The sequence below is a fragment of the Mobula birostris genome, chromosome 17 (genome assembly GCF_030028105.1).
Source record: "Mobula birostris isolate sMobBir1 chromosome 17, sMobBir1.hap1, whole genome shotgun sequence".
Lineage (NCBI taxonomy): Eukaryota > Metazoa > Chordata > Chondrichthyes > Myliobatiformes > Myliobatidae > Mobula > Mobula birostris.
The window spans coordinates 33,813,051-33,836,729 of record NC_092386.1 but is presented as its reverse complement, the minus strand read 5'-3'; positions in this window follow the sequence as shown (position 1 = coordinate 33,836,729).

Below are 23,679 nucleotides of genomic sequence, written 5' to 3'. Positions count from 1 at the left end.
TTATTGATCCTGGCGGAATTTGGTTTTCGTTACAGTTGCACCATAAATAATAAATAGTAATAGAAATAGTAATAGTAATATTACTAATAGTAAATAGTAAATAGTAATAGTCATAGAAATAATAAATAGTAATAAATAGTTAAATAGTAATATGTAAATTATGCCAGTAAATTATGAAATGTCCAGGACCAGCCTATCGGCTCAGGGTTTCTGACCCTCCAAGGGAGGAGTTGTAAAGTTTGATGGCCACAGGCAGGAATGACTTCCTATGACGCTCTGTGCTGCATCGCGGAGGAATGAGTCTCTGGCTGAATGTACTCCTGTGCCCACCCAGTACATTATGTAGTGGATGGGAGACATTGTCCAAGATGGCATACAACTTAGACAGCATCCTCTTTTCAGACACCACCGTCAGAGAGTCCAGTTCCATCCCCACAGCATCACTGGCCTTACAAATGAGTTTGTTGATTCTGTTGGTGTCTGCTACCCTCAGCCTGCTGCCCCAGCACACAACAGCAAACATGATAGCACTGGCCACCACAGACTCGTAGAACATCCTCAGCATCGTCTGGCAAATGTTAAAGACCTCAGTCTCCTCAGGAAATAGAGATGGCTCTGACCCTTCTTGTAGACAACCTCAGTGTTCTTTGACCAGTCCAGTTTATTGTCAATTCGTATCCCCAGGTATTTGTAATCATCCACCATGTCCACACTGACCCCCTGGATGGAAACAGGGGTCACCGGTACCTTAGCTCTCCTCAGGTCTACCACCAGCTCCTTAGACTTTTTCACATTAAGCTGCAGATAATTCTGCTCACACCATCAATCCCAGCAATGCTCTACTTATCCCAAGGGCTTTCAGTGCTGGGATTTGCATTGACCTTCGGTTAAGTGAAGAATTATAAACAGTAAGAAAACTCAGGTCATAACTTAGCTGGTGTCATACAGCTGTCAAGCTATTGACTCTTGGATGATGATTTAAAAAGTGGCGCTAAGGTCCAGCATCCCACCCCATAGTAAACTGCTATCACCCAATCTTCTCTCTCTATGGCCAAATCAGTATCCAGGTGGAGTCCTGGTGGATAATGGCACTCGAATGTGATATTTGTAAGTTACCCTTGACTGGCTGCTTCACAGCCTGGTATGGAAACATCAATGCCCTTGATCAGAAATCCCGACAAGAAGTAATGGATTCTGCCCAGTCCATCACAGGTAAAGCCTTTCCCATCATTGAGCATATTTACACAAAGCTTTGTTGCAGGAAAGCAGTATCGATCATCAGGGACCAGCACCACCCAGGTCATGCTCTCTTCTCGCTATTGCCATAAGGAAGAAGGTACAGAAGCCATAGGGCTCACACTACCAGCTTCAGAATCAGTCATTACTTCTCATCCACCAGGCATTTGAACCAAAGGGGTTAACTTCACTCAACTTCACTTGCCGCATCACTGAACTGCCTTCACAACCTATAGACTCACGTTCAGGGACTCTTCATTTCATGCTCTCGATATTTATTGCTTATTTATTTATTAGTATTATTTTTTTGTATTTTCATAGTCTATTGTCTTTTGCACAGTGGTTGTCCACCCCGCTGGTGCGATCGTTCATTGATTCCATTATGTTTATTGGATTTATTGAGTACGTCCACAAGAAAATGAATCCCAGGCTTGTAAATGGTGACATATATGTACATTGATAATATATTTATTTGAACTTTGAATTTTAAATAAACTTTCCAGCAACATTAACATCCTATAAAATGGATATACTGTATATAAAAGAACCCTCTATCCTCTGGCAGAGTCAGTATCAGCTGCATTTTTTGACAATGAGAATTCAACTTAATTGATTTTTGAGTCTCCAGACTTAATAATATGGCTGGCTCCTAATGTATCTTTAAAATGGCCATTAAGCCAATTCAGGGGCAATTAAAGGCTGCAAATAAATGGGCTTACCTGCAACATCAACATCCTGTAAAACACTTCTTTATACTTTAAACCAGGCAGATTACCCTAAAGTATTTCTTCTATGTCAGGAATAAATCTCTTGCTTCTTTTAAGTCAGATCTCAGCTGTGAACCGTTGCTGCTGATAATATGATTATTGCATTGGTTACCGAAAATACAACCTTCAGCCACAGTCATTTGTTGTACAATAGAAGTGTTATGCAATAACACCATTTAATATATCAAAAGTATGTCTACAGGTCAAGACCCAAAGTCTAGGAAAACCAGAGGTCACATCCTAGACACTCTGAGGCAGAAGATTATGTCGATGACATTATCACATACTGAATTAATCTTTTGAGACTTCAACGTTCAGTTGGCAGGTGTGATTGAAAATGGCAAAAGAAATTCTGGGAAGGATACAAGCTGCAATGTGATATTAGAACTAGGTTTTAGGGTTCAGCACACTGTGGAAATCCTCACTGAGATTTCTCATGGGCCTCTTTTCGGGAATTAGCATTGTGTTAGCACACAAGTGCAGATATGGGAACTTTCCAAAAACCTGTTTTTGTGGTATATTATATATATGGTATATATTGGTATATATATGGTATATATTGGTAAATATATAACCATATTGTAGAACTGATGAGTTCTGCATTAAATTAACTCTTAGATGCATCGGGACCATCAGAACACATTAAGTTTGCTAGTAAATTACAGTACATCGTAGGTAAATTTCACACATTCATTGGATTATATGTACATGGCTTATTTACATACAAATGTATCATCTTGCTTGCTCTTTTTAAGGGTGTGTTTCTCATTACAGGTTTGGTCTGTTAAACATGCTTTACCAGATATCTAAACATTCTTACTAATATTTCCGTCTTTGACATTGTTGCCGTTTATGGACCTGAAGAATGTGTGAAATCTTGATTCATCTCCTTGCTGCCCTGTATTTCCTCTTCAATAAATTTCCACTTGAGGGATAAATTCATCAAACATTAGTCCAAGTGCTGGTCCATCCCTTGCTGCAATGACACGACTATCCCAGACACATCTGCCTTTATCTCCAGTTCAAAAGAGATCATCACCATTATCGTACTTGCTTATTTTCTTGGTACTTCCCACTTTATCATTTTACTTCAGCCGCTTCTCTTTGTCTCTTCTCATGGGAATCAAGGACTTGCATTTATTTTGATTGCTGCCTTGCCAATTTCTCCCCCTAGATGTGCTGTGGTAAATTGTTGTACGATCAAAACCTGTGACATGTCAACAGCAAGAGGTTGATAGGGATAGGTTCTTCATTGGTAAAGGGGTTGAACGTTATGGAGAGAAGGCAGAATCAGGTTTAATGTCACTGGCATGCTGTGCATCATGAAATTTGTTGTTTTACATCATTGCAACACATGATAATTAAAAATATAACTTACAATAAGAAATATAAATTGAAAAATTTAGATAAATAAGTAGTGCAAGAAAAGAGGGGAAAAAGGTACTGAAAAGTGTCCATTTTCCATTCAGAAATCTGACGGTCGATGGGAGAAGCTGATCCTGAAATGTTGATTGTGTCTCTTCAACTGCCTGTACATCCTCCTTGATGGTAGCAATGAGAAGAGGGAAAGTCCGGCATGATGGGGTCCTTAGTGATGGATGTGGCCTTTTTGAGGTGCCGCCTTTCGAAGGTGTCCTGGATGCTGGGGAGACTGGTGCCCATGATGGAGCTGGCTGAGTTTACAATTTCTGCAGCTTTTTCCAGTCCTGTCCAGTGGCCTCCCCATACAAGATTGGGATGCAACTAGTTGGAATGCTCTTCATGGTACGTCTGTAGAAATTTGCCAGTGTCTTTGGTGACATACCAATTCTCCTCAAACTCCTAATGAAATATAGCTGCTGTCGTGCCTTCTTTGTAATTGCATCAATATGTTGTACCCAGGATAGAGGTGTGTCTGCATTGATTGTCAGCAAGGAGGAGATGTTATTTCTGATCCGCACAGACTGTTGTCTCCCAATGAGAACGTCAAGCACCCAGTTGCAGAGGGAGATACAGAGTCCCGGGTTTGGAGCTTGTTGATTAGAACTGAGAATATGATTGTGTTGGACGCTGAGTTGCAGTCAAGTAACAGCAGCCTGACTTAGGTATTGCTGTTGTCCAGGTGCAATGTTGAATCAGGCTCGTGGGTCTGGCATGTGAGAAAGGAAGCATTATCTTCAAATAAGTATATTAATCATTTAATTACAAACAGTAAACATTCAAGCAAATATTCATGTTTCCTAAGTTACAGAAGCTACAAAGCTGAATATTCAACAAGCATATGTACATTCAACAACGATACTTAGATAAAAGCAAATGCAGGGCATACCTTCCCAATGGTTATGTGCACTGCTTGCCTTAAACAAAGGAAGAGAGAGCAAGCCCCTTCCATGTGCTATTTTATAGCCGGGATACTTGAAACTAGACACCGGGCAGCTAACCAATGGAAAAAACAGCCGCAGTTTCTAAACTAACCAATCATGATGGAAGTATAATAAGCCGAGCCACAACAGGACACTGGCTGAGTGGAGAACCAGTGAGATTGCATCCTCTGTAGACCTATTGTGGCAATCGGCAAACTGCAGCAGGTCCAGGTCCTTGCTTAGGCAGGAGATGTTTTTCTAGCCATGGCCAAACCTCTCAAAGCACTTCATCACAGTTGATGTGAGTGCCACTTTTGAGTGTATGACTGTTTCCCTTTTGAAGCAGCTGGGAACCTCTGACTGCAATCGTGAGAGATTGAAGATTCCTTGAACACTCCTGCCAGTTGGTAGGTTACTAGGTACACCATCAGAGTGCCATGGTGGCGTAGCACTTAGCACAACACTATTGCAGCTTGATGTCGGAGTTTGGAGTTCAATTCTGGCGTCGTCTGTAAGGAGTCTGTATGTCCTTGAAAGACTGAAAGGGTCTTAGGCATCCGTTAGTCTCGTGAGACCATGGATTTGCGCCTTGGAAGGTTTCCAGGACGCAGGCCTGGGCAATGTTGTATGGAAGACCGGCAGTTGCCCATGCTGCAAGTCTTCCCTTTCCACGCCACCGGTGTTGTCCAAGGGAAGCGCACTAGGGCCGATACAGCTTGGCACCGGTGTCGTTGCAGAGTAATGTGTGGTTAAGTGCCTTGCTGAAGGACACAACACATTGCCTCAGCTGAGACTCGAACTAGCGACCTTCAGATCACCAGACCAACGCCTTAACCACTTGGCTATGCAGGGTCTGCTCCGTGCTATATCTCAATAATGAAATGAAACAAAAAAATCGGGTTGAAAAAAGTCAGCCATGGCTGAATGTCGGAGCACATTCAATGGGCTGAATGGCCATCTGCTCCTCTTTCCTATGGTCTTATGGTCTCATGGTCCATGTGGAAGAAATTTTGTGGTGGAATGTCACTCTGCATGACAATAAAACAGGAAAGGAACCATGAAGGTGAAAATCTGTAAAAAGCTTTGCATTTCAAAATTTCCTTGAGAATTTATATGCATATTTCATCTGTGCTGTTGGAGGCCAGATGGTGTAGGAGAATTAATGTTTTGACATAATTTCTCTACATTTAGTATTCAAATGGAAATGATCTAAATTAAAGTCCATCATCTGACACCATTTATTCAAATATCCCATGTGCTGCAAAAATCACTTAGCTCCTTAGTTATACGTTCTGCTGCTGCGGATGATCCTGTGTGAAGAAAATTGTCATTGTCCTTTTAATGTGAATTATCCACCTCCACATTTATTGTGATTCCATTGGTAGTTTTGCTTTGCATCCATGAAATATTTGAATGCTGACACAAAGTCTTGTAAACTTATATTGAAACCTGCTCAGCATTCGAAGCAGTCTTCACTGTTGGTAGACTTTAAGAATAATTATTCTAAGATGTATTATCTTAAGATGTTGGGAACTACTATACCATATCCTCTAATCTGACAGCCTTCATTCGTGGATAACTCAAATTGTCCGTTGTACATCCGCCTGTGTACACTCTACATATTTGAATTGGTCCCACTATTGAGAATGTACTGATGGGCTTTTTGGAAAGCACCTTCTCTGCAGTCTCTTGATTTCTATAGTTTATTCAAAGTTTATTATCCGCTAGTTGTAACGTAAAAGCTGTGTACCCGTGACTGAATCATAACGTGGTGCCATTGTTAAAGCATATGAGCTTTCATTTTGTCTGGAAGACCAAAACAATTTGAGTAGACCGGCTGGCAATCGAGAAAGGTTGGTAAAGCTGGAAAGAGAGCTGACCTCCCGGAAAGACTGGCACGAGCACACAAGGCTAGCAAACTTGTGTGCAGCACTCGCAAGAGCGATTTAGCCCAGTGGAGAAGAAAGAGGATCTTAAATCATCATGGCAAACAAACAGGAAGGAACGAGAGATTTGGCCACCATACAAACTACGAATGAACTAAATATGCAATACCCCCAGAGTCTCCCAAGAGGGGGGGAGGGTGAGAGACTCAATAGGATGGACATAACGGCAACCACTAGGCCTGGAAATGCGACGATGAGAAAGCCCAGCCAAACAACACTGACTGGGGAGGCATTCATTACAAAGTGCCATTGCAGGCAATATCTGCAAAAATATCAAAGGCCTCAAGATATGGCAAAGCAGGTCCAGTTGCAGAACGAAGGCAACTCAAGTGCAATGCACAGACTCAACATTCGGTGAGACGATACAGAACTCCAGCCAGGAAGCACCCCACAGGGCTGAAGACCTCTCTGCACCTGAGCTGCTCCAGTGCTGAAGAGGAGATCAAGTAAGTGCCTTCTCTGATACTCCAATCCATTCATCAAGGAAAGAGAGGATCAGATGGCTTAGATCATCAGACGATGTCTCTTGGATCTATGTTCCGTGCCTATTCTGGTATCTGTCCCCCACTTTTCCTTCACTACATCGACGACTGCATTGGCGCTGCTTCCTGCACGCATGTAGAACTCGTTGACTTTATTAACTTTGCCTCCAACTTTCATCCTGCCCTCAAGTTTACCTGGTCCATTTCCGACACCTCCCTCCTCTTTCTAGATCTTTCTGTCTCTGCCTCTGGAGACAGCTTATCCACTGATGTCTACTATAAGCCTACTGACTCTCACAGCTATCTGGACTATTCCTCTTCTCACCCTGTCTCTTGCAAAAATGCCATCCCCTTCTCGCAATTCCTCCGTCTCCGCCGCATCTGCTCTCAGGATGAGGCTTTTCATTCTAGGACGAGAGAGATGTCTTCCTTTTTTAAAGAAAGGGGCTTCCCTTCCTCCACTATCAACTCTGCTCTTAAATGCATCTCCCCCATTTCACGTACATCTGCTCTCACTCCATCCTCCCGCCACCCCACTAGGAATAGGGTTCCCCTGGTCCTCACCTACCACCCTACCAGCCTCCGGGTCCAACATATTATTCTCCGTAACTTCTGCCACCTCCAACGGGGTCCCACCACTAAGCACATCTTTCCCTCCCCCCCTCTCTCTGCATTCCGCAGGGATTGCTCCCTACGCAACTCCCTTGTCCATTCGTCCCCCCCATCCCTCCCCACTGATCTCCCTCCTGGCACTTATCTGTGTAAGCGGAACAAGTGCTACACATGCCCTTACACTTCCTCCCTTACCACCATTCAGGGCCCCAAACAGTCCTTCCAGGTGAGGTAACACTTCACCTGTGAGTCGGCTGGGGTGACATATTGCGTCCGGTGCTCCCGATGTGGCCTTTTATATACTGGCGAGACCCGACGCAGACTGGGAGACCACTTTGCTGAACATCTACGCTCTGTCCGCCAGAGAAAGCAGGATCTCCCAGTGGCCACACGTTTTAATTCCACATCCCATTCCCATTCTGACATGTCTATCCACGGCCTCCTCTACTGTAAAGATGAAGCCACACTCAGGTTGGAGGAACAACACCTTATATTCCGTCTGGGTAGCCTCCAACCTGATGGCATGAACATTGACTTCTCTAACTTCCGCTAACGCCCCACCTCCCCCTGGTACCCCATCTGCTACTTATTTTTATACACACATTCTTTCTCTCATTCTCCTTTTTCTCCCTCTGTCCCTCTGAATATACCCCTTGCCCATCCTCTGGGTCCCCCCCCGCACCTCCTTGTCTTTCTTCCCGGACCTCCTGTCCCATGATCCTCTCGTATCCCTTTTGCCTATCACCTGTCCAGCTCTTGGCTCCATCCCTCCCCCTCCTGTCTTCTCCTATCATTTTGGATCTCCCCCTCCCCCTCCAACTTTCAAATCCCTTTCTCACTCTTCCTTCAGTTAGTCCTGACAAAGGGTCTCGGCCTGAAACGTCGACTGCACCTCTTCCTAGAGATGCTGCCTGGCCTGCTGCGTTCATCAGCAACTTTTATGTGTGCTGCTTGAATTTCCAGCATCTGCAGAATTCCTGTTGTTTGATGTATCTTGGAAGCAGTTTGATGACAACTTGGATTGCACCTTGGAAGCTACATTGGCAAAACCTGTCTACAGGAAAATCGACCCCATCACAGCCATTGTGTTCAGCCCAATGGAGAAGAAAAGGGTATCTTAAATCATCATGGCAACCAAACAGAAGGGAATGGGAGATTCGCCACTTGAGAAGTGAAATAAAGACTCTGAAAAAAACAATTCAAAAACAGTTCACCTGACGAAAAGAAAGGTGTCAAAGTACCTAGGGGTCCACCTGGATGAAGGACTTGAGAGGAGCACCAACATAGAGGCTGAGTATAAGAAGGACCAGAGTTGCCTCTACTACCTGAAGGAACTGAGGTCCTTTGGAGTATGCAGGCCTCTCCTTCACATGTTCTACCAGACTTGCCACCAGTTCAAATTTCTATGCGGTGGTGTGCTGGGGCAATGGCATCAACACGGGTGATGCCAACAGGCTCAATAAACTGCTTTGAAAAGCTGCTCCTGTTATAGGAGTCAAATTGGACACTGTAGAGGCTGTGGTAGAACAAAGGACCCCCAATGGAAAATCCCGGCAATTCTGGACAATGTTTCTCACCCTCTAAATGCCACCTTGGCTGAACAGAGGACCACTTTTAGTAAGACAACTGCGCTGCTCCAAAGAGGCTGAAAAAGATCAACAAAACTGGAGTCCCTGGTAAATTTAAAACATGGCTGGACCAACATGGTCTTCTACCAAGGTTGCTCTGGCTTTTCACAATGTAAGAGTTCCCCATGACCTCTGTGGAAGGCATTGAGAGGAAAGTCAACAAGCACCTGCGGAGGTGGCTGGGAATCCCCCCCCCCCGCCAAGTTTTTCTTCAGTGGGGCTCAGGCCAGCTACAGCTCCTGTTGTCATCAGTAGTGGAGGAGTTCAAGGTAACAAAGTATAGAGTTGTGTTAACACTGAGGGGCTCCAATGACAAGCTAATAAACCAAACAGGATTCACAACAAGATTAGGACGAAAGTGGGCTGCCGACTTGATCATAGACCAGGCAGTGAGCACCTTGCAATTGAGAGACATCATTGGCAACCCATGCCTGGGAAGGCAAGGCCTTGACTCAACACACTTCTAATGATGGGGGAGTGGAAATACAAGGGATAGGCGTGACATGGTCCAGGCAGAGGTACGGAACCGCGATGAAAAGCGGGTTTCGAAGGCAGTGGAGTTGGGGCCATAGGGCACCTGGGTGAACTGGGATCTTCCCAAGTGCATGATCACTTGGGCAGAGCTTTGGAGACTGGAGCCCTTCCACATTTCTTTCCTCCTACGGTCCGTGTATGACTCTCTCCCTACACCATCACCACTGCACACATAGGGGTTGAGAGAGGACTCTAAATGCAAGCTTTGTGGTCAGTGGGGTTCACTGGCACACATACAGTCAGGATGCACGGCAGCTTTAAACACAAGGACAATGTAGGTGATGTCACAACAAGGTCCTGCTGTCCCTTGCTGACACACTGGAGTGGGAGAGGTGAAATAGAGATCAGCTGGCCGAAAGGCAAATAGGGCCTCTCATCAAAGAGAGGGTCACAACAGGAAAAGACCACCTCACTATGGAGCACACCTCTAAAGTGCACTGACCTGAGAAAGCAGCATCTTGCACCAAGAACCCCCACCATCCAGAGCAGCCTCTGCTGTCATCGGGAAGAAGGTGCAGGAGCCTTAGGCCCTACATGGCCAGGTACAGGAACAGTTTTTACCCTTCAACAATCAGCCTCCTGAACTAGCATGGATAACTTTACTCACCTCACCTCTGAACTGATTTCACAATTTATAGACTCACTTTCAAGAATGCCACAACTCCTGTTCTCAGTATTATTTATTTACTTATTTACTTTTTTTTGCATTTGCAGTTTCTCTTCTCTTGCACATTGATTGTCAGTCCTTGTTTTTGTGGAGTTATTTATTGAATCTGTTCTATTTCTTTGTTCTATTGTGAAACCCTACAAAAATGAATCTAAGGGAAGTATATACATACTTCGATAACACATTTTTTAAAACTTTGAACTTTTAATGCTTACAGGGGGTTTGGGATACCTGACCAGAGTGGAACACTTTCTTAACAGAAATAGGTGAAACTGCTACAAAAATGATGACAGATGCTTTGTTTTCTATCTGAGCATGACTCTATTCGGTTTCATTTGAAATACATGACACAAATATTAATGACTTCTTTTGGCCATCTTCTGTGGTGTGTCACATTATAATTTCTACATGATTTGTTGGATTTGTCTTGGATAATTCCATTGCTGAGCTACACATTCACTGTATAATCTTCATGAGAACCCCATTCTACAGGATTTAATTCTTCTAACGATTTTTTTTCAGTTAAAATGGTATTCGCTGAAGATAACCAAGTATGCCTTGCAGCCTTGACTTTGCAGTTTTTACAAGGGAACAAACTGAAGTCTACGATTAATCTTTACTTTCCTTAGGCAATCCTTTCCTAGTAATACCAGTTGCACTGTGATATTTGCTGAACTATTGGTGATTCTGATTATTGCCCACATACATAATCCAATGTATGACCTGATGTGCTTGGTTGCCTTGTACATTCAGTACTTCAGTGGAGTATGTCAAGACTAACTGTAATTTTTGTCAAGGATAGACAGCTGAATTTTCTTCAATTTATCTCCACCCACGATAGAATAATCTGATGTGACACTTACATTTATTTCTGCTAAGCGGTTATTTATCTGTACCTTGATCTTGAAACCTTTCTGCTTTTGTCCACTTCTGTCAGTGTTGTAGTTAGTCTACATGTAAAATTCTCTTCCACTGGCATTGATTTCAATGAAATACAGTCTCCTACTCTGTATTTTCCTCTGCAGGAATGTTCTGTCTGTGAAGGGATAACTTGACGAGCATCCTTAAGTTAGTTGCATTGTGTTTGGATTTCTATGCCACCATTTTATACAAACAAGTTTGTATATATATCCCTTCTTCCGACCAATATTTCGTCTTAAAGGAACAGATGTGCAAAAAATAGATGAATTTGAATCTGTAGCAAAAAATCTGACACTTGTACTAATGTGATGTGGGTTCCATGAATTAAGTTTCACCCCTTCCTCCCTACTCTAGGCCAAGGTCATTTCTATGTCTGGTGATGGACAATATTTAATTTCGATTGAGGTTTGACTTTTACAAGAAAGGTGTAATTTTAGGTTATGTCATTTTAACCACTTGGTTCAAATGTTCTCATTGCTTCAACCACATAGGTTGTTCGTAGTTTCATGTGCAACTGCAGCAAACGTTTTGGAAGAACTCACCAAGGTTGTACACTCAGTGGCCACTTAATTAGGTACACCTGTACACCTGGCCATTAATGCAAATATCTAATCAGCCAATCATCAGGCAGCAACTCAGTGCATAAAATCATGCAGACATGGTCAAGAGGTTCAGTTGTTCTTCAGATCGAACATCAGAACAGGGAAGACATGTGATCTAAGGGACATTGACCGTGGAATGATTGTTGGTGTTTGGTTGGGTGATTTGAGTATCTTTGAAACTGTTGACCTCCTGGGATTTTCATGCAAAACAGTCTAGAGTTTACAGAGAATGATGTGAGAAACAAAAAAAAAGCATCCAGTGTGCAGCAACTCCGTGGGCAAAAATGAGACTGGCTCGAGCTGACAGGAAGGCGACAATAACTGAGGTAGCCAAGTGTTACAACAGTGGTTTGCAGAAGAGCGTCTCTGAATGCACAATGTGTCGAACCTTGAAGTGGACAGGCTACAGAAGCAGAAGACCACGAACGTATACTCAGTAGCCACTTTATTGCGTACAGGTGGTACCTAATAAAGTGGCCACTGAGTGTAATTCTTGAATAGATCTTTAAATGCAATGACATGTTAGAGACACAGATTCATATAAGATGGAAACAAGGCTTTCAGCTCAGCGGGTCCATGCCAGCCCAGCCAAGTTAGTCCCATTTACCAGCATTTGGCTCATTTCTTTCTAAACCTTTCCAATCCATGTATTTGTTCAACTGTCTTTTAAAAGTTCAAAGTTCAAAGTCTCAAGATTGTGTAAAATATACATACTTTGATTATAAATGTACTTTGAACTTGAACCTTGAAAAGTTGTTATTTCACCAGCCTCAACCGCTTCCTTTGGCAGCTTATTCAACAAACATATTAGCATTCTGTGCATAAAGTTGCCCCTCAAGTTCATATTAAATCTTTAGACTCTTATCTTAAAGGTTATCGCTCAGCCTACCAGAGTTCCAAGGATTAAAGTCCCAATAGGGGAGCCCTATAACTCAGTCCCTCAAATCCTGGCAATATCCTTGCAGACCTTTTCTAAACTGGTTCTGGTTTAATAACAGCTTTCCTATAGCTGGGTGACCAGAATGACCGCCCACAATACTTCAAGTGCATCCTCAGCAGCACTCTGTACAATTCAATTCAATTCAAATTGAATTGTCATTTAATCATTATATTAATACTCATGAATACATCTAAATGAGACAGCGTTACTACGGGGTCAAGGTGCAAAGCCACATTAACAACAGTCATACACACAAGATGATAATCACGTAATGAGACCTGAGGCCCACATTTCCCCTTGACCCCTAGCATGACGCCACACTTGATAAATGCAAGTCAACAAACCCACATAGAATATCAGTAAAAGTACAAAGCAGAATAAACCTACACGCGCGCACGTAACGTCCTGGGAAATGTTTCACTGCTAATGTAATGGTTTCTCTGTAGCAGCAGTGTTTGGGTTATGGTTAGAGATAACGGGGGCTCTGGAATGTGCGGTGTCCAATGAGGGGAGTGTTTTTCTTTCTTGTGTGCCCAAGAGCGAGGGATTCGCGGGCTTTTGTTCAGCAGAAGATGGAGAGAGGAGATGCCAGAACGGAGAGGTCATAGACTGCAGGATGGAGTGAACTTGGAATGGGGCCAGGAGTTGACAGCACCCGGAGGAAATCAATGGAGAGTGAACGGATGGGAAAACCGTAAGCTCCAACGTGCACACTAGACTGTTTCCTTTTCTTTTTGTTTTCTTTACTCACCCTATAGTCAAATTAAGAATTATAAAGCTTAATCGTTTAATTGCATATGGTGTACTGTTTGTTATTTTGTGGCACTGATTTGTAATTGATTTGTAAACTGCATAGCTGGCCCATTTTACAATTGCAATGAGGGCATCACAGTCTCCCAGTTCAACTTCTTTGTCCGGGTTATATCCCTTTTTTAAGTACTATGATTTCATTTTGATATTTTGTGGTGTTTGCAAACTTATACATCATGATGTTACAAATATTCACTTAATTAAATTGATCTAATGCCGACACTGAACGTTTGTGAATGATGGTTTTCCTTATGAATTCCAGAATTAGATAGGCAGTGGGCAAATTGTAGCGAGTCCGGGTCCTTGATCAAGGAGGGGGTTAAGTAAAGAGATGACCAACCTCTCAAAGCACTTCATCACAGTAGACGTGCGCTGGTATGAATGCAGCCCTTTTGAAGCAGAGTTACCCATTGGAACAGGAACAGAAGTAATCCATTAACCCATTGACTTGTTCTGTCATTTCAATAAGATTCAAGGCAAGTTACAATCAAAAACCATATAATTACCTTTTCTCATTTCTTCAGAATACTTGGGTCAACAGGACTCTATCAATTTCATGTACAGAAATTATTAATTGAATCAGCATCATTTACCAGCTGTTCAAACATGTGGCTGTTCTTCTTGGCTGTACTCCTGGGAGGCTAGGCTTTAACTCTTAGACTGTGATCCCTGGACCCAGACTCCTCTGTGAACAGAAATAGTTTATTTACCCTATCAGCTTTCAAGAGACTCAGGGGAGCTTCAATCAGGTATTTCTTAACTACTAATTTCCAGGAATTGTGTATCTCTACTTTAACTTTCAAGACGCCAAACATCATTTTACTACATTTATGGTGCTAAAATTCCAAAATACACTCAGTGGCCACTTTATTAAGTACCTCCTGTACCTAATAAAATGGACATTGAGAATATGTTCATAGTCCTCTGCTGGTGTAGCACATCTACTTCAAGATTCAACATGTCATGTGCTGAGACATGCTCTTCTGCACACCATTGTTGTAACACCTGATTATTTGGGTTACTGTCATTTCCTTGTGAGCTTGAACCAGTCTGGTCATTCTCCTTTGACCTCTCTCATTAACAAGGGTTTTTTTTTTGCCCACAGAACTGCCACTCACTGGATGTTTTTTTTGTTTGTTGCACCATTCTATGTAAACTCTAGGGACTGTTGTGCACGAAAATCCAAGGAGATCAGCAGTTTCTGAGATACTCAAACCAGTCCATCTGGCACCAACAATCATTCCACAGTCAAAGTCTCTTAGATCACATTTCTTCCCCTTTTCTGATGTTTGGCCTGAATAATAACTGAACCTCTTGACTATGTCTGTGTGCTTTTATGCATGGAATTGCTGATTCATGATTGGCTGATTAGATATTTGCATTAATGATTAGGTGTACATGTAGCACTAATAAAATGGTCACTCAGTGTATACCTATCTCCAAGGTTTGGTTTCATGAGTATTCTGTATTCCACATGTGGTCTAACCAAAGACTTTTTTACAACTGCAGCAAAAATTCTATCTTTTCTATTCTTGTTCATTGTACATTTAACCTTTTTGATCATTTGATGGTATGTCAGTACCTTCCATGATATTTTAATTCAAAGAATTAGAATCAGGTTTATTATCATCAGCATTTGTAGTGAAGGTTGTTAACTTTGCAGCAGCAATACACGAAAATATGGAAAGAAAAACAAATAGATAAATAAATAACAAATCCATTACAATAAGTGTATATATGTATATTGAATACATTAAAAATAGTGTAGAAACAGAAATTATACATATTTTTAAAAAAGTAACTTAGTATTCATAGGTTCAACATCCATTTAAGAATCATGTGGCAGAGGTTAAGAAGCTGTTCTTGAATTGCTGAATGTATGCCTTCAGGCTTCTGTACCTCCTTCCTGACAGCAATAATGAGAAGAGGACATGCCTTGGGTGATGGGGGTCCTTAATAATGGACGCTGCCTTTCAAAGTACATTTATTATCAAAGTATGTACACAGTATACAACCCCGAGGTTCGTCCTCCTGCAGACAGCCATGGAACAAAGAAACACTATGGAATCTGTTGAAGAAAACATCAAACATACAACGTGTGATAAAAGAACAAATTGCACAAATGACAAAAAGCAAGTGAACAACTCATAGAATATCAAACATCAAACCAGGAGTCCAATAGCATTTGGTTTTGTTCAGTTCAGCACCATGCCACTAACCCACTGCAGGCTGGAGAGTCATTCTTCCCTAAAGCGCCCCAGTCCGCATTGATCGTCCCGATTAATCTGCTCAAAAACAGCTAAAAAAAAGAGTAACTAGAATCCAGAAACACATACAAACTGAACCTAAAAGCCCCCCTATATGAGTCCACAGCCTTTCTGATCTATGTTTGCAATATGAATCTTAAGATTCCTGCACTTTCCTTCAATAGCAGCAGCAAGAGGGAGAAGAAAACTGGTCAAATGCAGATAGACGGAGCCAAACGCTTGCCCTTCCTCCTCTCTTGTTCTCATCGACCATAGCCTTGCTTGATGCCTCAACTGGAGAGAAGCAATGGAGTTGGTCATGGGCTTGCACCCATGGCTTCCAGACCTCCAGGCTACGCACTCTGCTCCAAACTTTACTGGACTCCCTGGAAGACAGCAAAGCACCAGATTGCTCAAACGACCCAAAATCACACCATACAGATGTGAATGAGATGTTCCAGTTGCACCAAGCTTATTTGAAAGAAGAAGAAAAAGAAGTAGTTTTGTGGACTGTCTGTATGTTGTTGCCATCAGTCGCATTGTTTGCCTGTGCCACTTTGAAGATCGATTTACAAAGAGCAAGAACTCCCTCTAGACATCTGCAGATTCTTGGTTTGCTAGCTATTCCATTCATTTTAGGTCCTGAGTAGATCATCTCAAACTCGTCCATGTTGAAATCCTTTTGTTATAGGTCTTTCCATTCATCCAATCAACCAACACAAAATTCTGGAGGAACTGCTGGTTAAAATGGTGGACACGCCTGCTGAGTTCCTTCAGCATTTTGTGTGTGTTGCTCTAGACTTCCAGCATCTGCAGAATCTCTTGAGTTATCCAATCAACCTATGTCTTTTTATAGGCTGAGATGGAGTTCACTCCCCCCAGAGAAAACAAATTAAAGGAAGATTTGTTGTAAAAATTGCAAAATATAAAGCTGGTACATGTAGAATTTATGAGATGTGAATAATTGTGACAGCAGCAGAATGGGCTGATCTGTTTGCAATTGAGCAAAGGTGTATTTGTTTGAGTATAGACATGCATTCTGTATACGAGTCTCATCTGAGCTTGCATTGGAAATAAATAACTAATACGGGTTCCATCATCCTGTCATTAACGTCCCTAGAAATAGTTCACTACGGTTTTTATATAGTCAACAAAAACAAGTCTACATGGCAGCTTTGTGTCTTGAAAATATTTCCAGATAGCTGACATTCAGTTCAAAGAGGTTTCCTCAGCATCTTTTATCCTTTGAAATGCAGTCTTTCAGGAGTGTGAAACTTGCTGCTGAATGGCAAAGGCCAGAGAGGGCATGTGCTTCTTGCCAGAAGCACGGGAGCAAAAGCCGTGCTTCGCAAAGGGCAAAGAAAAAAAATCCAACCCCGATTCGAGTCACCCTTTCCCACATTCATTCAGATGATTTCCCCCTGAATAAAGAATGAAGTACAGCAGAGAAAAATTAATTGTGATGACACAGTTCTAAACCATCCCTAATTAATAGACAAAAGTACAAATAAAAAGAAAAATGTTCCATTTCTATGGAGTACTTTGCACCTTTCCAAATATTTACCTCGTCTGCAGTGAAAAGGTTATGTCAATGCATTGCATTCGCTTCTGAAGTTCATCCAATTTACTTCAATACAATGAATTTTGAAATAGAAAAGTGTTGGAAATGCTAAGCTGGTTAAGTAGGGGAAAAGAAAACAAAAGTTCCAATGCAAAAGTCATTGTAAACCTGAAGCAATAACTGTTTCTCACTCCACATATGCTGCCTGACCTGTTGAGTGTACGTGTATTTTGTTTTAATTTCAGGTTTCCAACATAACCTGTTATCTTGATTTTCATTTACTGTTGAATTTTGAAGGCAGAATTCAATATGCTGAAGTGAATAAATTAGCCTATTTGGGATTATTGATGACTGACCATGAATGAATCATTAATAGCAAATTATCCAAATATTTTTCTTCTTTCTAGAAAAAGTCATGCTTTGCTTCATATACTGTTGTCAACATGGATTTTAGTAATACATTGATAAGGTTCCTCATGGGAGGCTCATCCAGAAGATTAAGATTCATGGGATCAATGTTGAATTGGCTGTTTGGATTCAGAATTATTTTGCCTATAGAAGACAGAAAGTAGTGATCTAAGAGACTTATTGTACCTGGACACCTGTGATTAGTGGTGCTCCACAGGGATCTGTTCCGGGACCTCTGAAAATGTAGATAGGTGGATTAGTAAGTTTGCAGATGATACAAAGATTGGTGGTGTAGAAGACTGGCAAAGAATGCAATGGGATATTGATCATTTGCAAATGTGGGCAGAGAAATGGCAGATGGAGCTTACCATGGTCAAATGTGAAGTGTTGCACCTTAGTAGGTCAGATGTAAAGAAATAGTACACTATTAAGGGCGAGATCCTTATTAGAAGAGCAGAGGAATCTTGGGGTCCAAGTTTATAGCTCCCTGAAAGTGGCTAAGAGGGCATATGGCATTCTTGCTTTTATTAATTGAAGCGCTGAGTTTTAGAGTCGAGAAGTTATGTTACAGCTCTGTAAAACTTTAGTTAGGCTGCATCTGGAGTATTTGCATGGAGTTCTGGTTGCCCCAGTATAGGATGGCAAGGTTTTGGAGAGGGTGCTGTAGAAGTTTACCAGGATGTTCAAAGATTTAAGATTCAAAAAACTTTATTGTCATTCTAACCATACATCAGCTCTGCAGGGCGAAATGAGACGGAGTTTCTCGGGGCAGTGCAATCATAACATAACAAACGCAACACTAAATAATAAACATAACAATAAATAGTAAAACACAACAGCCACTTGTCAGTTAAGATCAGTTATAAGTATCCAGTGCAAGTTAAAAGTGTCCAAAGCAGAGTCCGGTGGAGCAGCTAGGTGTTGTCTGGATTAAAAGGCATGTGCTGTAATGAGAGGTTCGACAAACTTGAGTTGTTTTCTCTGAAGCAGGGGAGGCTGAGTGGAGATCTGATAGAGGTTTACAAGATTGTGAGAGGCATAGATAGAGTAGACAGACAATACATTTTTCCAAAGATTGAAATGCCTAATAACAGGGAGCATGCATTTAAACTGAGAGGGGGTAATTTCAAAGGAGATGTGAGGGGCAAGTTTTTTTTTACACAGAGAGTTGTGAGTGCCTTTAATGTGCTAAATAGTTGCAACAATATAAATGTTTCCTGCTCAAAAAATTAATTTCTAATGATTTCCAAAGAACTGAATATTCAAGAAAGAATTATTGCACTTCATTAGCACTAATAACCCTGGACGAATTTCTTGACACATATCTCATCAAGTGTTCTGGAACTTTATGGATGAAGAATTTCCTGCAGTGTCCATTAAATTACTTCAATTTTGAAAAGTAAAGTTAATTGGATGAAAATCCCCTTGGGTGTCTAACATTTGAAAATAGCATCATAATGATGAAGACTGCTTAGTAATTGTACAACGTGCTAAAATTATCTGAAATAAAAACCTCAGAATACCTTCCATAATTTTGCAAATAATGAAGTAGTTCTTGAAGCATTCGCTAGTGCAATCACTTTACAGAGCTAGTGATCACCTATCGAGGTTTGAATTCTGCTATCTTCGAGGATTTTGTATGTTCTCCCTGTGACCTTGTGAGTTTCCCCAGCACAATGCGCACCTGATTTAATGCAAATGATGCATTTCACAGTATGTTTTGATGTAAATGTGACAAATAAAGATAATTTTTAAAAGCTTGGTCACTTGTAATGGAATAAAATGAATAGACTGGGAAATAAGTCCATAGAATTCAGAGAGCAAAAAAGTCATTAACATGAAAAGTTATTTCTTTCTTCACAGATCCCATTTGACCTGTGATTATTTCCAGCATTTCCCATTATTCAGCTCAAGGTAGTTTTTAAAATTTGGACGCTTCTTGGCACAGAAGAAGTATTTGTGAATAATAATGGACTCTACTTCATTGAGTGTTTGAGGAGATTTGGTATGCAACCAAAGACTCTTGCAAATTTCTATAAATGTGTAGAAGAGAGTGTTCTGACTGGTTGCATCACTGCCTGGTATGGAGCCTCCAAAGCAGAGCATTGCAAGAGGCTGCTGACGGCTGTAGACTCAGCCTGTTCCATCCTGGTCACAACCCTCTCCACTACAGAGGACCTCTTCAAGGTACAATGCCTCAAGAAGGAGTGGCATCCATCACTAAGAACCTTCACCATCCAGCACATTCCCTCTTCTTGTCACTACGATTGAGGAGGAGTTAAATGAGCCTGAGGGCCCACACTCAATGATTCAGGAACAGCCTCTTTGTGCTAACCTGCCTTTCCTTTCTCAACCATCAGATTTCTGAACGGTCCATGAATCAATGAACACCACCTCATTCTTTTCTTTTCCGAAATTTCACATCATTTAAAGCAGCGATAATAAATCTAGCTCAGATTCTAAGCGCAGCATTTCATATTCAGAAATAAATAACTCAGATGACCTGAATTATGAGATTTGTTTCACTTTCCACAGATGCTGCCTGACCTATTACATGTTTCTGACATTTCCTGTTTTTGTTTCAGATTCAGAGCATAAGTTGAGCAGAAAGTTAGTGCAGGGAGAAAAAGAAACAATCCTTTTAGCCAAATCGATCTGCTTAAAGTAAACCTTGAATTAATTAATGCAAAATATCAGCCAGTGGTGTTTGTAAGAATGGATAGGATTGGCAATCCCATCAGTCTATACAATTGCAGCTGATGGAAACCCAAGCCATCTCAGACACAGTGGTGGGCTAAAATAAATATCAGCACGTCAGGGCACACCTGAGCAAAGAGAAGAGAAGTTAATATTTCAGGTCAAAGACTTTTCATTGGAACTTCACAGATCTTCACTGTAGTTGAATCTGTTCAAAGAATGGAAGCTTAGAGTTATTGAACTGAATTCAGTGATACAGACAATAAGCTGGGTTGGAGAGGTAATCAATAGATGGATTTCAGAGCCAGGAGGCAGCTGGACTTTGGCAGTAATTTGTAGGTGCGTATAAGAGGGAATGACTACAGATCAAGCACATATGGGATCAGAATCAGGTGTATTATCACCAGCCTGTGTTGTGAAATTTGTTAACTTAGCAGCAGCAGTTCAATGCAATACATCAATCAATCAATTACAGTATACGTACATTGAATAGATTAAAAATTGTGCAAAACCAAAAATATTTAAAAAGTTAAATAGTGTACATGGGTTCAATGTCCATTTAGGAATCGGATGGCAGAGGGGAAGAAACTGTTCCTGAATCACTCAGTGTGTGCCTTCAGGAGGCTCAGTAGCTGATTATAGTCAAGACAGAGCAAAAACTTCAACATGAGGAAATCTGCAGATGCTGGAATTTCAAGCAACACACATAAAAGTTGCTGGTGAATGCAGCAGGCCAGGCAGCATCCACTGGAAGAGATACAGTCGACGTACCTCTTCCAATAGATGCTGCCTGGCCTGCTGCATTCACCAGCAACTTTTATATGTGTTGCAGAGCAAAAACCTGTCGAGGTTGCAGGAATTAAGAGAAATAGCAGAGAAGCCACTTTATTTATCATTATTCTTCTGGTGCAAGGTACTCTCTAATGGTGTGGCTAGAGAGAAGAAAGGCAAATCAGCACCTTGGCACAGGAGGCCAGGAGAGAGTGGAGAGAGAGGGAAGAATTAAAAAGTATGGTAGTAATTGGTGATGTAGTCAGTTACACTAGAATCAACAATCATTTCGTCTGTCTTGGCCTTTTGGATTTTTCCACCTTAATGAACTTTATCGCTGCAAGTACCCCCTCCCTGGCAACATGAACGTCCCACAAAACAATTCCACTTGTTTCCCATATCTCTTGACAGTGTGAATGCAAACATTTTGTTCACTTTAGCTGAGGTGTCCCAAAGTAAAAGTTGCAGACTCTAAAGAAGGGTTCAGCCATCCAGGCAGAGATAAGAAAAAAAATTCTCCAGCGGATATGAATCCTTAGGCTCTGGAGACTCAGCGGCTGATTGTAGTCAAGACAGAGCAAAAGTTTGTCGAGATTGTAGGAATAAAGATACAGTATATAGAGTTGGTGCAAAAAAGTAGGGTAGGAGGCAAAAAACCAGTCATAATCCTTTTGGAGTATAGCTGTGTTGGACTGAATAACCAATTTTACAAGCTTGCACTTATCATCCACCTACACTGCGTTTTGTTGGTAGCATTGTTATTGTTTTACCTAATTTGAGCTCAATGCACTGTGTAATGATAACAGTATGCAAGATAAGCTTTTCATTGTATCTTGGTAAACATGACACTAGTAACTCAATACCAATCAACCTGCTTTTGTTGTTTATTTTATGTCCTTCAATCAGACGAACAAATGGAGCAAATACAAAAATAAATGAGGAATAAAAACAGGAATATGCTGGAAAGGAAGGGAAGGTAAATGGGAATGATCTAATGATCCACAGATCTACTCAGAATTGTAATTAAAACCAAATCTGACTAATTCACAGCTGACCATCCTCTTTTCAGAAACAATGCCATTACTACAACAAACTCAAAGGTAGTGTGATGCTCTGAGGGGCCGTGGTCCACAGATCGCCCCTGCATTTTCTAGTGACCAGTGCTGTTTGTTGTTCTTGTGTGAAAATACCTTCGTGGGATTATGGTGGGAACTTCAAGTTCACTTATTGTTATATCTTGACTTGGGTTATACAGTTATTTGCATGTGTGTTTGAGGGTCACCCTGACTGTAACCGGAGTGTGAAGTATTCACCTCCCCCGTCTGAGTGGGTTCTCTCCCATGGTCATAGCGCCTGGCCCATTGCAAATAAAAATGGTTGTTGAGTTTAACGAGCTTACTTGTCTGTTATTATGGACCGAATGCTCCCCACATTGGCGTCAGGAGTGGAATTAGAAATTGACGACTAGATTGAAGAGCTATGATGTCGGATGGAGCGCCTTAAAATCCAGAGAATAAGTTGAGTGACCGAGCAGTATCCATTCCCTGCACTCCTGGGCCGGGCTTATGAAGATGGTACCTGGAGGGAGGACCTGGGAACTGAGCATCGTGCCTTCCCAGCGTACCCTGGCTCCCCAACGCGGGGGACATGGTGGAGCACATCTTTTGCCTCTCTCGTGGCCCTCATTGGGGGACCCAAGATGCTGCAGCCATGGGAAGATGGGCACCAGGCAGATACCGGCAGGGCAAGAGGAAGACCAACAGGCCTCAGGAATTAGCACCACAAGGTCCACCCTGAAGCTCCCCAGATACCATGGTGCCAGCGCCTGAAGGCTTGCCTGGCGCAACCCAAACTTGCCGCGTGGCACAATGTGTGGAGCCTCCCTGAGACGGCGGTGCACCTTGCCCTGGCACTGGAAAGGGATGTCTGCAGACCCATCCCGGCCTAATGCCAGCCGAGCAGTGTGGTTGCAGGGCCCTTGTAGTGGAGCTAGGATGTTGTTTTGGGCAGAGGCTATTGGAGGGAAGAATTGTGCATCAGACAGTGCTGCACGGGAGGAAATCTGTGGGCATTCGCAGAAGATTGTTGTAGTGTGGATGAAATCACTGGAGAGACAGAGTCACTAGCAGGTACAAAGCAGCTTCTTTATTCAACACAACAAGGTACAGCAGGCATCATACGGAGGGAGACGCTTTCGGTAGAAAGGTCTGCTAGCCCAATGTGAGCTCGATATTTATATGCTAAACACAAAGGCAATCGCTACTTAAAAAGTTATAGACAACGCATAGACAATGCTTCCTTATGGAGCTACATACAAAACATCACACCTTCTGACTTCATCCTTTCCTTCCGACGCCAACATGTCTGGGTTGGTATCCACAGCTTTTAGGAATGCAAGTTAAATACACAATACATTTATTTGGCATTTTACGTGCTAACATAGAAAACAATTAATATTATAAAGTATAGAGAATACTGTCTTCAAAACGACCTGTAAAATTCACACTTC